This window comes from Schistocerca serialis, chromosome 3 (genome assembly GCF_023864345.2).
Source record: "Schistocerca serialis cubense isolate TAMUIC-IGC-003099 chromosome 3, iqSchSeri2.2, whole genome shotgun sequence".
Lineage (NCBI taxonomy): Eukaryota > Metazoa > Arthropoda > Insecta > Orthoptera > Acrididae > Schistocerca > Schistocerca serialis.
In genome coordinates, this window is record NC_064640.1 from 318,604,978 (window position 1) to 318,622,330 (window position 17,353).

The following is a 17,353-nucleotide window of genomic DNA, read 5'->3' on the forward strand; positions in this document are numbered from 1 at the left end:
CCGCCAGATCATTTATTTATACAGAGCATGACATCATTCCTATCCCACTTCCCTGGGGCACTCCTGATGATACCCTTGTCTCTGATGAACACTCGCCGTCGAGGACAACATAATGGGTTCTGTTGTTTAAGAAGTCTTCGAGCCACTCACATATCGGTGAACTTATTCCGTCTGCTCATTATCAGCCTGCACCGTGTCAAATGCTTTCCGGAAATCTAGAAGTTTGGAATCTGCCCGTTGTTCTTCATCCATTGTTCGCCGTACATCTTTCAGGAGAGAACACGAAATGTAGCAGTTAGTTGGTAAAATATCTCCAAATCGAAGCTCACAGTCTCACCATTGCTTTAGGTAAGAACAGAGTTATGAAATTAATGAAATAGGGACAATTGTAATTACCGTAAAATCTTCGTTCTCATACTATCTGTGACCTGCCGGTGTGTTTGAAGTTGATTTTCTTGTACGCTGCCGGCCGCGGTGGCCGTGCGGTTCTAGGCGCTTCAGTCCGGAACCGCGGGACTGCTACGGTCGCAAGTTCGAATCCTGTGTCGGGCATGGATGTGTGTGATGTCCTTAGGTTAGTTCGGTTTAAGTAGTTCTAAGTTCTAGGGGACTGATTACCTAAGATGTTAAGTCCCATAGTGCTCAGAGCCATTTGAACCATTTTTCTTGTACGCTAACACTATATTCGATTACTTCATCTTACCTTAGGTTCTTCATTTACAGGTCACATCGACTTTCGCACAGTAACATTTGTTTTATCTCCTTCATCAATACGGTCGCTCGTGCTTCGCTTACACAACTTGTGCGAAAACTACCTCGTTTCGGTAGCCTTCTTTTAAATCGAAGATGAACTGTGCAGAAGTTGTTCTTAAGTAGGCATATTGCCAGTTGCAGTGTAACACTCTGACACGCAGGTTAATTGGGCTGTGGATACAGTACAGATGTTCAAAGAGGGCGAGAAACGCGTACCCACGCGCAAAATATACAGCAAAATGACAGTGCACAGTTTACGGTCTGTGTTCTGAATAGTAATACAGCGTTGCGTAGCTCCGCATCCGGGTCAGTTACAGAGGATTCGTGTTTCACCGAGACAGTGGATGGACATGTTTGACATTTCCATAATGCAGTATCCATTGGCTTCGATATCGTAGATGACTGTCCCACCGAATTCAGATCGAAACTTTTCGTGTCCAGGAAACTAAAGAACATTCTGCCGCCAACTTCCTTACATGAGTGTGCAGTGTTATTGAAGCTGTCTTTGACTTCGCTCGTAAGTTACGTTGAGATAGGTGGAAACTATTGACGCTGAGAGGACAAATAACACCAGTTTTTGGATTTTTTTACCTAAACTTGGAGTCGCACGACCTTTTCGTGTTAACTGCAGCATGAAAGGCGGCTACGACTTGACCGAGTTTCGTCGACTTCCGCCAGGTCCGACGAAAGTGAGCGGAAGGCTGGCGGCGCACCGGCTCCAAGGCTCTCGCCTGGTCAGCCCGCCGCACAGACGCGCCTTCCCAGAACCGCTGAGCTCACATTTAGTGGGAGGCAGTAGGAGCAGGATCTGACAGCTAAACCAACATTGACACTGGCTTGGTACAGTCTTTCAAAACAAAAAAAGTTTAACTGCAATAGCTGCTCTCATGATTTCTTGAAGCAATACTATATTCGGCTCTACACTGAGTTATAAATTGTTTCAAACGCTCCAGAATCATCTCGTAAATCTTCACAAGACTGTACAATCACTGTTCCAGTTACTCAACTGTATCATGTGGAGTGTTGGACACTTCACTTCTGAGATGACTACAAGCAGAAAAATTAAGAGCGTTGAGGTCAGGTATGGAGTAAACGGGTGAGTTAGCCAATTATCCACAATACAAACTACCGCGAGAACGTTTTCAGACGGTGACAGCAATTATATTTTACAAAGAGCAAAAAACAATGGTTCCTTTCCTGTGTGATTAGAACTGTGGCGTTGTAAGAGCTGGGCTTGACTGCTGGACATGCTGACATACAAATACGATATATGGATTGTGTCATATTTAATACAGAAAACGGACACGGGTGACAGTATACGGTAAAGTTTCCAGTAAACATTGTTCCGTAAAGGCATCGTTGGTGTTGTATTTGGGGATGTTGTGGTTTTGAGCCGCCATTCAATAGGCGGGAGCAAGCAGACACAGTATTGTATGTAAGGGATTATAGAACTGCTCTTTGCTGTACCCCACGCGACGTTCAGCCACACCTATAAGTTATAGTCCCTGTCAGCCTGATACTTCAAAAGTACAAAATCGACACCCTCCGATTTTCACGCCGAACTCATCGACAAGATTATAAATATTATTGACGTTATCTTTCAGAATATGCAAAAAAACAGCGTTATGAGCTATACCGATACCCGGCACCTCGTAACAAGCATATTTCATTCTTTTCCTGCCCAAATTATGAAGCCTATAACAGTACTGCTGCAGAACGCTAGGTCAGCCATCTCCTACAGACGAAGACTGAAACGAGAATTATTCATTAGTTAGCCTGATACCGTCCTGTTATGCGAAACATGATTCAAGTCTCAGCAAACTGTTTGCTTTAAAAATTATTTCATGATAACGGGGGACCGTCACCATGGGAAGGGTGGCTTTGCTATATTGGTAAAACATTTGATGCCGTATTAACAATAACCTCTCAATGTAAGAAAAAATGACGTCAAATTGGTTTCTGTGCGGATACAACCTGTTCACAAAACGTTTGCATTTGTCTCTGCGTATAAATCTCCCCACTACAGTATCTTGGAATACGACTGGGGACACTTAATAACCCAGCTTCGGCCTAGCTTTGTAATAGACGGTGACTTGAGTTCCCGTCATGTAGCGTAGGGAGGAGATATGACAGACAGAAGCGACAGGGCTCTGATGAACGTTATCGAAGATAATAACCTAATGATTGTCAACAATGGAGTTGCTACCATGGTATATTCACCCTTCAGTAGACGTTCAAAAGTAAATGAAACGCTTTGTAACCATCTGTTTACTGAACTTTCTAACTGGCACATTAAAATAGATCCCATGGGATTCGATTATCTCCCAGTAATTTCACATTCTACATCTACACCTACATCTACATTTATACTCCGCAAGCCACACAACGGTGTGTGGCGGAGGGCACTTTACGTGCCACTGTCCTTACCTCCCTTTCCTGTTCCAGTCGCGTATGGTTCGCGGGAAGAACGACTGTCTGAAAGCCTCCGTGCGCGCTCTAATCTCTCTAATTTTACATTCGTGATCTCCTCGGGAGGTATAAGTAGGGGGAAGCAATATATTCGATACCTCATCCAGAAACGCACCCTCTCGAAACCTGGCGAGCAAGCTACACCGCGATGCAGAGCGCCTCTCTTGCAGAGTCTGCCACTTGAGTTCGTTAAACATCTCCGTAACGCTATCACGGTTACCAAATAACCCTGTGACGAAACGCGCCTCTCTTCTTTGGATCTTTTCTATCTCATCCGTCAGACGTTGATACCAAACAACTATGTTACGCTAACAGTAAGTGGAAAATTACGGAATCCAAATGAGACAGGTATACGGGTATAATTAGACAGACACTCGAAAACATACGACGTGACTTTTTGGTAGAAGACGCGTACCGGTACCAATCTTTAACCAGCGCTATGGAATTGGCAGCGGAGGTCAGTTTTCCTAAGAAGAAAAGAGTTCACTATTATAAAGCAATGTTCCCCTCCTTGGTGGAATCCCGAATGCTTTCAAGAAATTACAAAACACAAACTTGCTTTGAAAACCTATCGCCAGAATTCTACTTTTGACAATATCTTGGAAGTGCGAAAAGTTAAAGCGCATCGTGTTAATGAATTCTTGAAAAACGTTAAACAAGATAACTGGATTAAATTTTGCTCTTCACTCAATAGAGCAACCAATATGACCAACATTTGGTATTAAAAAAGGCTTTTAGAAACAACCGACGGCATTCTCCTATTCCTACTTACACTACCATGTCAAAGGTATTTATCGATACACTCTGTCCTCCAATGGTGCATCTCCTAAATCGTCCGTCTCCAGTTGACGATGACTTCTTCCATTCTCTCACGAAGAACTCAACCACTCTTTAAAATCGTCGAGTGACAGATGTCCTGGCATCGATTTTACTCACTACTCTATGCTTGCGAACTTGTGGGAGCCAATGGTAAAACGGATACTGGAACATGACTTGAAAAATGCAATTTGATGCCTCGGAGTTAATAAAGATTCAGGAAAGGCAAAGAGACTATGGAAAATCTATATTCGCTCGCTAAGGATATCAAGTCAGCCTTTCAAACGAGACAAACAGACGTCACCGCTTCTCTGGACATTAAAGGAGTTTATGAAAACGTACACATACCGATTCTCTTGTACAAGCTGAAGGAATTAGGAATTCCTTCAAGGATGGTTAATGATATCTGCACCCTTGTTGCTCAAAGATCAGTCTACGTCAGATTCAAAGACCTTTTCCCATCTCGCAGTGCTTGACACACGATATAACTTTAACCCCCCCCCCTTGTACACTCTGTATACTCATGATTAAGAACGAACGATTTCTCCCTCCACTAAAATATTGCAATATGCTATCGACGTATGTGTTTATTCCAATTGCGAGTCGTATCTTCATGCCAAAACAGCGTTACTCACTACCATAGCGCGCACCGATGAGTGGCTGTCTACTAACGGGCTGGAGGTTTCGGCTGAGAAATCGGTTGATTATCCCTTTTTACAAATCGAAGGCTGTTCACATTGATGGTCATGCCACGTGTGGAATGTTCACTTTTCACATATAATATCATGCTCGATTCCTAGAAATGGTATTTGACTCTCGGTTAAGCTGGGCGGCTCATTCGATCTAATATGAAGTATCTAAGTACGAAGAAGGTTTTAACGTAATTCGCTCACTCACTCGTGTGTTGTGTGGAGCGCAACAGAGTACGTTACTCATCATGTTCTGAGTGATAACTCGATCTCGACTAGATTATTGCTGTCTACTGTATCGCAGTGCACTAAATTAGATACTCGTCAATACAGAGACATTCGTACCTCTCTTGGAGCCTTGTACTCGACGTCCACTAATGCCCTTTTGGTGGAGTCAGGGGAAAGGCCCTTGAACAGTAGACGTCAAATATTGTCCGAGAAATTTACATTCAGGGCATGGCCTTCATCGACAGTTCAGTCTATAAAAGTAGAGATTGCATTTACCGATTATGGACTGCCTCCTGCAAAAGAAAAAACTTCTGGCCAACTGTACCACCTTGCTGTCCCATCGTTCGTTCTATTCGACGTTCTTCGCATTTTCCTTTATTTGAATATTATCTCGTTACACTCAGCTTCCAGATTCAAGTCAATTATTTTCATACGACCGGCGCGGACAGTGTTGTCGTCAACTGCAAAAGCCGGCCGGAGTGGCCGTTCGGTTCTAGGCGCTACAGTCTGGAGCCGAGCGACCGCTACGGTCGCAGGTTCGAATCCTGCCTCGGGCACGGATGTGTGTGATGTCCTTAGGTTAGTTAGGTTTAATTAGTTCTAAGTTCTAGGCGACTGATGACCTCAGAAGTTAAGTCGCATAGTGCTCAGAGCCAGCCAACCGCAAAAAAATGGTTCAAATGGCTCTGAGCACTATGGGACTTAACTTCTGAGGTCATCAGTCCCCTATAACTTAGAACTACTTAAACCTAACCAACCTAAGGACATCACACACATCCATGCCAGAGGCAGGATTCGAACCTGCGACCGTAGCACGTCAACTGCAGCTCAGTGGCCTGATTATCTACGTATTTAAACTGATGGATCCAAAATTTAACTTGATGTGCTTTTATATGCCCTCAGCTTCAAGTCTGAAAAGACTTCAACCTGCCTAAAAGCGCTTCTATTTTTGCAGTGGAGACAGTGGCACTTCTGGATGCTCTCAGGTTTGCATCTTCAGCTCTTATCCGAAAGATATTAATTGTGTCTGACTCCGAGGGTGCCCTTAAAAATATTCAAACACCAGAGATGGAATAAAACAACCAACCGTAATACATCCGCCATAATGAGGGAGCTGAGGTCTTAGCGAAAGAAGCTCCCTCTATAGGGAATGTCATTGGTTTTTAAATTGCCGTGTAGACTAAATACGTGAGTTAAGAGCCACTGAAAACGTCTACTGAAAGAGATGTGGTACGTGTCAACAAACGAAAGGTGTTTATTATGCGGCCTTACAGCCTCGAATTCCTGCGATGACGTGGTTTACGTGCACACATTTGGACCGATCAACAGTATCTACTGTCATTTCACTCCACTTCAACCACGCATATTTTTCGTTGCATTTGCATCAAATCAACATTTATGGTTCTCCTGCACGTGAATGCTAGTGTGAATCGGAAGCAGATGTTAACCCCATATTGCTTTTGTGTCCCAAATTTGACTGTGGTACATTGGACTTTTTGAAGACATTGTTCAGCATGGGCCACCACCTCCCTTAATCAGCTTCTTCTCTTTTGTTTAGCAAAGACATTCGACTTTAGAAAGTTATTGTTAACTTCCTTATGAGTAGTGGGAAAAATCTTTAGGTTTTAATGGTATGTGTTTCTCATTTTTATGTCTTGCTTGTGATGCAATTTCCGTAATGATGTGGACTCATAAAAAAAAACAGTTGTCTGATTTTCTTCTAAATGTGTTTGTTATCATTTTACAGTGGACGAAATTCTGACAGCTTATATGAATCTATGTATTCTTTTTATACAATTCAGTGCACATTGTAACCACGTGTTTTAGACAGCTCAATAGTGAGACAGTGTTGTAGCCTATCCCCGATGTTATTCAATCTGTGCCCTGAGCAAGCAGTAAAGGAAACCAGAGAAAAATTTGGAATAGGAACTAAAGTTCAGAGAGAGCAAATAAAAACTTTGAGGTTTGCCGATAACAATGTAATTCTGACAGAGACAGTGAAAGGCCTGGGAGAGCAGCTGAACAAGATGGATAGCTTCTTGAAAGCAGGATGTAACATGAAAATCACCAAAGGCAAAAAAAGGATAATTGAGTGTAGTCGAATTAAATCAGGTGACGCTGAGGGAACTAGATTAGGGAACGAGACACTAAAAGTATTAGATTAGTGCTACTATTTGGGCAGAAAAATAACAGAACTGAAGATTGCCCAAGCAGAGAGAATATAAACTTTAGATTGGCAATGGAAAGAAAAGCGAATCGGAAGAAGAGAAATTTGTTAACATCGAATATAGATTTAAGTGTTAAGAAGTCTGTTTTGAAAGCATTTGTCTTGAGTGGACCATGTTAGGAAATGAAACGTGGAAGATAAAGAGTCTAGACAAGAAGAGAACAGACGCTTTTGAAATGTTATGCTACAGAAGAATGCTGAAGATTACGTGGTTAGATTGCGTAACTAATGAGGAAGAGCTGAATAGAACTGGGCAGAGAAGAAATTTGTGTGAAAACTTGACTAAATGAAGGGATCGGTTGACAGGACTCATTCGGAGACCTCAAGCGATCACCATTTCAGTGCTGTAGGGAAGTTTGGAGAGTAAAAATCGTAGAGCGAGATCAAGAGACGAATACAGTGAGCAGACACAGAAGGATGTAAGTTGTAGTAGTTATTCGGAGATGAAGAGGCTTGTACAGGATAGAGTAGCATGGAGAGCTGTATCAAACTAGCCTTCGGACTGTAAACCACAACACAACATTATACACACTCTGGAGGCCAAATAAATAAAAAAGAAACAAGCCGCCATTGACTTCAGCATGAAATATTGTCCTAATAGGTGCAAAGGTATTTTAAATGTATAGTTTTCGATTAAGCTCAAATTCCACCCATAGTTGCGCAATGTGGTAGATGCATGATGGGACACTAGCACAATTTGTTTCTGACGTAAGACGACATCTAGTGGATCAATGTCTGTGTCCGCCAGGAGGTACAAGACACAGCCATACACAGAGAGGGCTCCACACGTCAATGCCAGCGTCTAGAGAGTAGTCATGGTCAGACGGCACAGAGGGCCACACAACACGGACTATGTTATGCTTCATCATCACGTCACGCAAATAGTTCCCACGTGAAAATCCATCTAGCAAACGCGGATATAGGAAGACGCACGCCTGTACTTACAGCGTGTATCGTCAGTTAGTTCAAATGGTTCAAATGGCTCTGAGCACTATGGGACTTAACATCTGAGGTCATCAGTCCCCCAGAACTTAGAACTACTTAAACATAAATAACTTAAGGACATCGCACACATCCATGCCCGAGGCAGGATTCGAATCTGCGACCGTGGCATTCGCGTGGTTCCGGACTGAAGCGCCTAGAACCGCACGGCCACCACGGCCGGCCCAAGTTGTCAGTTAGTTAGACAGATCAATACTGTGTCTCAAGGCAGCATCGTAAAGTATCTACAGTCGCAACCGAGGAGAGCGCAGCTGGACATTTTACACGCTTTACTAGCTGTCGTGCGCTGGATTCAGGACTAGTCCAGTGTTCGAAGACAGACAAGTGAACTTTTAACAACATCGCCAAGCGTCTTCACACTCAAGATACTTGATGTATATTTTCTCTTAATAGATTATTGTAAACTGTTGCTAAAATGTGTTGCCTTAAGTTTCGCTGTAGTTTGCCTAAACCTGTTTGGCACTGTGATGAGGCTGTATAATTACTTCGCGCAAAAAGCCGCGCCAATAACAGCAACTGCTTTCTGTTGGGGGAGGGGTCTCTTCTTGCCACATTTAATTTATACGGAGTGAACATTAATAAAACCGACAAACTGCAGGGACGGATTCGTGACTTGAAATGGAGGAAAAATGTCCCATGAACATGTGTCAGGAAATGCATCGTTGCCACGTTATATGCCGCTGACGAATGACAGTTCCTCTGACCACGTGCCGTGTATTCCTTGTTTTTTTTTTTTTTTTTTTTTTTTTTGCGGGCTGTGTTATTGACGCAGCGCACTGTAAGCAGCAGTATGGCCAGGTATTCATGTCGGGAGCAAGCCGAGACATGTTTGTGTATGGCCAGGTAAATGTAAACTGTCGAGAGGCAACACGTCTATACGGAAACAAGCACCCTCATACGCACCAACACAACATATTAAGCCCTTTTTGGGCGTTTGTGTGATCATGGGTTCTTTCAGACAGGCAAACTTGTAAGGAGGTGGCGGACCGTGCGTGCAACAGATTTAGATGACCGTGTTCTACAGGATATTGAGACGAACCCCCGTACAAGCACCAGGCAAGAGGCCCGCCAACATGGTGTAAGTCAAAGCACGATTATGTGTATCCTGCACGACAACCGCTACTATCTCCATCACCTGCAATCCCATGGAGTCCACTCTGCACGTCTGTTGTAATGTGGATGTGATACAGCTGTGTTCTGTGTTTCGGGACGATTTGTTGTCGTTGCTCACACACCGTCCATTTCCAGACACATGTTCATAGGACATTCTTTCCTCTATTTCTAGTCAGGAATCGGTCCCTGCAGTTTGTCGGTTTCATTTATGTTCACCTTGTATATTGACGCCAAATGTATTTGGTGAATACAACACCTCGAGATGGATAGGCCAAGCAGGTCCTGTATCTTCACATCCAACATCACCTGACGTCAGTGCTCTGAACTTTTCTGGCTGGTGTCATCTCAAAGGTGATGTGTCTTGGATCTTGGACTCACGTTGATACAGTGCAGTCTTATCAAGATTTACGAGATGATCCGGCGGGGGGGGGGGGGGGGGGAGTAGGGTTTATGTGAAACGGTTCGTTGTAGAGACGAGTACAGCTTTGCATCCAAATACAAGGATAACACGTTCAATATCTGCTTTAGCAGACGGTGAATAGTACATTGTAACATGCAAAGTTCTGAAGTAATACTGTATTTTTTGTCAAGATAGGCCACGGATAACAATTTGGGCCCAATCAGATGGCGAATAAATCGCAAAGTTTACAGTTCAAATGCTTCTACACTAACCAGGACAATATTTTGTTCTGAAGTCAATGGCGGATCGTCGCCATGCGTTCGCTCTTATTTCACAAAGGATTCGTGTGCTGGCCGATGTTTCCTGGAACACATTTGCTTCTATTATCGTAAAGTATGACTTGTGCCAGTTTTCTCTGTTAATCATAATACACCCTGCGTTATAGTCGATCCATGCAATGTAGCGAGCAAGCAAGAGGGACACATAAAAAGAGGAAGAGAGAACTGAACTTTTGCTGATAATAAATAAGAAAAAACCTACTAGGTCTACAGACTGCGCTAATTCGGCTGACATACTCGAACTATTGGCACGCAGAACTACTCATTGTCATCAGGAGCAACTGTCTGCCAGGATTAGTTCAGTGCCCTCATATGCTAAATAAGAAAGTGCCTGGAAACTTACAGAGATGCACCGAAAGTAGGCTGAGCCCTGAAAAGAATCGAGGCAGTCCTAGTTGGCCCTGTGGAGAAGTGACGTTAGGAGAGTTGTACAGCCCCCAGCGCTGCCTGCCTTTAAACGTCAGGTGTCATTCGTTTCTTCCATTCATTGTCCAATTCGCAACGGCAGTTCCAGCTCAGTAGGTACCACTGAGCAATACTAAAATTATTCCAACACAATTCACTCTCAGCATTTCTTTTAGATCATATCATGATAAGATGGATTTTAGGATAACATATTAATATTATTAAACCGATACATGAGTTATTTATGTTTCCAATACAAAATACTTTTCATCAAACTAGAAAAGAGATCATTACGACATATTTTTGTAGAACTGATTTTTGCCCCTTTTGTTGCCAGACGTTAACAGCCTGTTGGTATTGGATGTCTGGCATCAATTTAACCAGACAGTGATGAAGCGATGAGAAAGTTATCGGCCGTGTCTTGAGGAAGCAGGCATTTCGCTGTTCGTCTAAAACGAGTGAGAGAAAACAGAAAAACTGCTTCATGGCCGATGGGTCATTTTCTAACTACGGCTTCTCCGGAATACGAGACAATGTTTAATTACTGCACCAGCTTTGAAAGTAATCTGAGGAGTTAAAGCGGTACACTGCTGAGTCGTGTTTCACGAACTTCCTCTTCCGAGCATTGTTAATAGCACACGTTTCTCTACTGGCTACTACTACTTGTTTTGTAAATAGCAACGCCTTTTCTTGCTCCACTGTATTTTATTTCTCCCAGACGCGTTTCGTCCTTTTCACTTTAAGGCATCATCAGTGGGATCTAGAATGATACAAAACAAAACAGCAATAAAAGGTGGTTTGTATTTACAAAACAAATATTTCTGTCTTGCTGCGGAGAATGGCCACGCAAACAAACTCGTTAACTGCTACTAATTTATAACTACAGTGCAGGCGTACATACGTAGAACTTTATGAAAATTTATTGTGGAGGAGTAACGAAGTTTGTAATGTCTGAGGTGTGACTTGCTTAAACGATATTCCTAGATTCAGTGGAAATCATATAATTCCCCTATGGAATGGTGCTATTCGTAATTATTAAGGGTCGATCTAATTTCTGCATAATCCGGTAAGTAAATCAGATGGGCATCTTTCCATTTCCGATGATTCACCAATAGTCAACACAAAAATACGTAATGTATCGTTCTTCAGACCTGCAGGAAATATGGCTTACAAGCGACGTTGATTATGAGAATAATCCGGACATTGGCCTAGAATTATTTACGAAAGCCGCAAAAAAATAAAAGAAAATAGGATGGTTGGGTGGTTGGAGTAAGATCTGATTACGGCTCCTCTTGAACACTTTGGCGCACGAGATCGTGGTCAAAAACTCATCCACCAAGAATATTTCTTAAGTACTAGCACGACAATTTCAGTACCATTACTTACTTTGGTAAAAATGGTGTAAAGATTTTCAACTCAATGTTGTAAAATACATTTTGATATCCTGTCTGATTTCATTGTAACACTTTATAATACAGTTTGAGTAGTAAGAGTAATTGCTGAAGTCCCCCCCCCCCCCCCCCGCAATGTACTGGTTTATTCCGATGTATGATATTCTAGAAATGGTGTGATTTAATGACACAGCAGGACGGTGTCGTTCTTGTTTACTATTGGCGAAAAGGAACATCTTCAGTTGGAAAACAGAGATGAGAACTAATCTCTTCAAGCTAGATTCCTAAAATATCTGTTACTAGCTTCGACTAACTGCAGCTATGCTGGTTCTTATTATTGTCCACAATTAAGTTTAGCACTGTACTCTTTAAGGGCGCGTCCTTCACCTAACCAACGTTCACACACTTTATTTTGTCAACATCGATTAAGTCAACACTAGAGTTCTCAGATAGTTATTTGCTGTACGAATCTCGTGTAAGCGTAGACGCATGAAACCAACGTCTTTCATCATATAGATATAATAAACAGCAAAGAACATTAAAGTTTAAGAAATGTCAGTTTGATATCATCAGTAATTACGTGACGACATCTTTAATACGTCATAATAAAGAAACTGTCACATAAATCTCATGCTGTCCTCTAAAAATGGCGTTCTTTAACTTTGTAAAAGCTGTGGAACACTATGTGCGCAAGATTTAGCGTAACACGAATGCGTTGTAGATCAGCTGGGACGCACCTGGGCGAGAGCAAGGCTGAGGCGGCGGCAGCACCGGCGGCGTCAGGCACACGACTGCCGTACCGTTAGATGGCGGCAGCAGCGCCGGCCTGGAGAAAGTGCTCGCAGCCGCAAGTGGAACGTAGCCTCCAGCCGCCGACACACATGGGGCGCCCTCGCTGCTGCTGTAGCCGTCTTGTGCACTGGCTCGTACCACTGTTTGTTTGGTCCGGGCGCTAGGAGTAGCTCAAGTATTTAACCATTTCAAGGTATAAAGCGTAAGGACGAGAGAGGGTGGGAACAAAGAAAGGGAAAATCAATAAATAATAAGACACTTGTATCACATATAGAGTCATGTCAGGAATTCTATACAAACGTCGTAAAGAAGAAATGGACCTAGGAGAATACCAAGCAGGTTTAGGCCATGGAAAAGCTGGCCAGAACAGATGGTTACTTTGAAATTGGTAATGTATTACTTCAAATGAAGACAAAAACAAGAAGTCATAAACTTTGTAGACTTCAAAGAATCTTGTGATTTTATCCAAAGATCTTGAATGATGAAGATACTAAGGAATTTCAGACTTCATCCCACATTAATAAAAATGATAAAATTAACTCTAACAAACACCAAATCTAATGTAAAGTTCAGAGGAGAAATATGTGAACCATTTACGACTGAAATAGGATTATCACAGGGAAGTGGTTTGTTGCCATTACTTTTCAGTAGTGCTCTGGAATACATGGTCTCTATACAGTGAAAAACGTATACCAGTCAAAACTAAATTAAAACGTTATAAGACGGTGGTTCAACCACAGGCGACTTACGGAAGTGTAACTCTTTTCAAAGATATACAGGACATAAAATCCCGTCTGAGGCCTGCGATGATTTTTATGTTAATAATTGGCAACCAATGCTGTACAATCGCAATAAAGTCACGAGATGCTCAATTGACTCTTTTATTAACACATGTTACGCATTTTGGGATTACATCCATCTTCAGACATCACAAATCTCAACTCCTTCCTAACCAACCAGGTGTGCAGCCTTGACAACTCAAAGAAAGTGTCCAGTAACATATGACTACAACTGCGACACAAGCAGTCTTTCTTTGAGTTGTCAAGGCTGCACGCCTGGTTGATTAGGAAGGAGTTGAAATTTGTGATGTCTGAAGATGGGTGTAATCCCGAAACTCGTACTATGTTCTAATAAAAGAGTCAATTGAACATCTCATGACTTAATTGCGATTGTACAACATTGGTTGCCAATTATTAGCTCTTTTCAAAGGAAACAAGGGAGGATATGAAAGAGCTAGAACTAACCCACGACAATTTGAAAAACAAAACAGAAAATATAAAGAAACTGAAAAATATAAAAATAGGATTTAAACCAAAAACAGACAGACGACAGATTATGAAAAGTGTAGTTATTGATGAGGAACGACAACAAAAGATAAGAAGGAATGAAAAGGTACTGGGAAATGCAGAAAGAAAACTTATTTTTGAAGATGACTAGAAAAGATTGACTGAAGTGGTCCAATGAGGCCTTAAATCCTGAAGAAGAAGAAGTCGAAGAAGTATAAAAAAAACAAACAAGGCACTGTTCCTAGAGTGGAGGGAGGTATTGAGAGTCATGATTCCTCCCCCCCCCCCCCCCCCCCCCACTCAAAAAAATGACTTTTGGTAGAAGTGTTTATATTCTCACACATACTAGTTTCCAAATTTCGTAGCTATGGTTGGTTGGTTGATTTGGGGGGAGGGGAGAGGTCATCGGTCCCATAGGATTAAGGAATAAAGTCGGCCGTGCTTTTTCAATGAAACCATCCCGGCATTTGCCTGAAGCGATTTAGGGAACTCACGGAAAACCTAAATCAGATGGCCAGACGTGGGTTTTGAACCGTCGTTCTCCCACTTGTTATCCCAATGTGCTAACCAGTGAGCCACCTTGCTCGATATTTCGCAGCTAACTAATCACAAACTATGTTTAACATAGAATACTCTTCAGATACTTGCATGAGGGTATGCGCACAAGGGTACGATTGCGGCGTGACTAGTAACATCCCAGCTAGGTAACGGCGCCAATTACAGTCTGACCGTAGCTGCCATCAACAACAAATCCGAGGCGGCCCATGAGTCCACAGGTAGAACCAGCAAAATACACGAAGTTGATTAAGGGAAAGTCCATCTACTAAGGAAAAAGAACAAAAAAAGACTGACTTCCCGAAGCAACATTACTCACATTTACACTTCCACATAGCCATACTTTACAGATTTGTGTTCCTAATGCTAATGCTTGGTGAAATTTTGATAATGGTGGGCACACACCTTTTTATGTTGTTGAAATTACGATACTGCGAAAATTGCGAGAGCTTGTTGCTACTACAGTTATAAATCAGTTGCATGACACATGTGCTTCTCAAATATTTAGGAAGAATGCATATCAGGTGCTATATTTCTCTGATTTCTTTTTTTGGATATTATGCTAAAGCGATGTACCAAACACTAATGTGAACAAATTATTATGAATGTGATTGCTGTTAAAAAAATATGTGTAAAAACTTATCGCTCTTTCGAAGTCTCGATTTTCATTCTGTAATTTTTTTCGATTAACACAAAATTAAAATTAAACAGCATTTATGCTAATGCAGTACGTAATTGTGAAAAGTAACGCCAAGGATAACTAAAAATAAAAATTAATAGTTCCGAATCAAAAAGAAAAGTTGTATGTAAAATACACTACTGGCCATTAAACTTGCTACACCACGAAGATAACGTGCTACAGACGCGAAATTTAACCGACAGGAAGACGATGCTGTGATATGCAAATGATTAGCTTTTAACAGCATTCACACAAGGTTGGCGCCGGTGGCGACACCTACAACGTGCTGACATGAGGAAAGTATACACAAACAGCAGTTGACCGGAGTTGTCTGGTGAAATGTTGTTGTGATGCCTCGTGTTGGGAGGAGAAATGCGTACCATCACGTTTCCGACTTTGATTAAGGTCGAATTGTAGCCTATCGCGATTGCGGTTTATCGTATCGCGACATTGCTTTCCGCGTTGGTCGAGATCCAATAGCTGTTAGCAGAATATGGAATCGTTGGGTTCAGGAGGGTAATGCGGAACGTCGTGCTGGAGCCCAACGGCCTCGTATCCAGCAGTCGAGATGACAGGCATCTTATCCGCATGGCTGTAACGGATCGTGCAGCCACGTCTCGATCCCTGAGTCAACAGATGGGGACGTTTGCAAGACAACAACCATCTGCACGAACAGTTCGACGACGTTTGCAGCAGCACGGACTATCAGCTTGGAGACCATGGCTGCGGTTACCCTTGACGCTGCATCACAGGTAGGAGTGTCTGCGATGGTGTACTCAACGACGAACCTGGGTGCACGAATGGCAAAACGTTATTTTTTCGGATGAATACAGACTCTGTTTACAGCATCATGATGGTCGCATCCGTGTTTGGCAACATCGCGGTGAACGCACATTGGAAGCGTGTATTCGTCATCGCCATACTGGCGTATCACCCGGCGTGATGGTATGGGGTGCCATTGGTTACACGTCTCGGTCACCTCTTGTTCGCATTGACGGCACTTTGAACAGTGGACGTTACATGTCAGATGTGTTACGACCCGTGGCTCTACCCTTCATTCGATCCCTGCAAAACCCTACATTTCAGCAGGATAATGCACGACCGCATGTTGCAGGTCCTATACGGGCCTTACTGGATACAGAAAATGTCCGACTGCTGCCCTGGCCAGCACATTCTCCATATCTCTCACCAACTGAAAACATCTGGTCAATGTTGGCCGAGCAATTGGCTCATCACAATACGCTAGTCACTACTCTTGATGAACTGTGGTATCGTGTTGAAGCTGCATGGACAGCTGTACCTGTACACGCCATCCAAGCTCTGTTTGACTCAATGCCCAGGCGTATCAAGGCCGTTATAACGGCCAGAGGTGGTTGTTCTGGGTACTGATTTCTCAGGATCTATGCTCCCAAATTGCGTGAAAATGTAATCACATGTCAGTTCTAGTATAATATATTTGTCCAATGAATACCCGTTTATCATCTGCATTTCCTCTTGGTGTAGCAATATTAATGGCCAGTAGTGTAATATAATTCCGTGATGTAAATTAACAAGTTTTCAGCTGTTAAATATATGCGTGTCCATGATAAAGAAAGAGAGATTTTATACACTTCCTCTCTCTGCTTATGGTGCGTCATCTCGCACCTCAACAGCAGCTTCTCCCATGTATCCAGTGGCTACGGCTAGTGTCGACGTGAGTCTTCAGCAGTCCGGCCACGAGTTTGACTTCCTTCTGCCGATGGCTCCTGTCCGGTTCTCCTCTCGCTCGCGTGAACAGGACTTCACGACTGGTTCTTGGCCTTGAAGCTCACCAGCTGCATTGGTGCATGTTTTCTGCTATTCAATTTGAATCTCCATACAGAGCTTTATTTCTTACTAGATGAGTACCCGGCGTTGACCACATACGTATTTATACCAATTCTATTAGTGCACGTCTTTTTCCATCTACACCGTCCTCCTCACTGCCCATCCCCTTGTCCTCCTCTCTCTGTCCTCCTCCTCCACTCCCCACCCTCTGTCTCCTTATATCTCTCATTCTATTCCTCTGCAGCTCTCCACTCTCTGTCCTGCTCGTGCCGCATCATGCGTGACATTTAAATTTATTGCTTCTCTGTTACTATCTCTGTTCACAAAAAAAATCGCAGACAGTACCCACATATACAGCTGAAAATACCTACAAAATTATATCATTGTATGATCTCCTCCACCAC

At 42.7% G+C, this 17,353-nt stretch overlaps 1 protein-coding gene across 1 annotated transcript in view; it reads right to left on the minus strand.

The window, feature by feature from the left end:
• Positions 1-12,652, minus strand: part of LOC126470126 (protein artichoke) — a 181,944-nt gene extending 169,292 nt beyond the window's left edge. The window contains exon 1 of the mRNA XM_050097741.1: positions 12,569-12,652. The gene's annotated coding sequence lies outside the window, so the exon portion shown is untranslated. The remainder of the gene's footprint in view (positions 1-12,568) is intronic.
• Between the last annotated feature and the right edge of the window lie 4,701 nt (positions 12,653-17,353).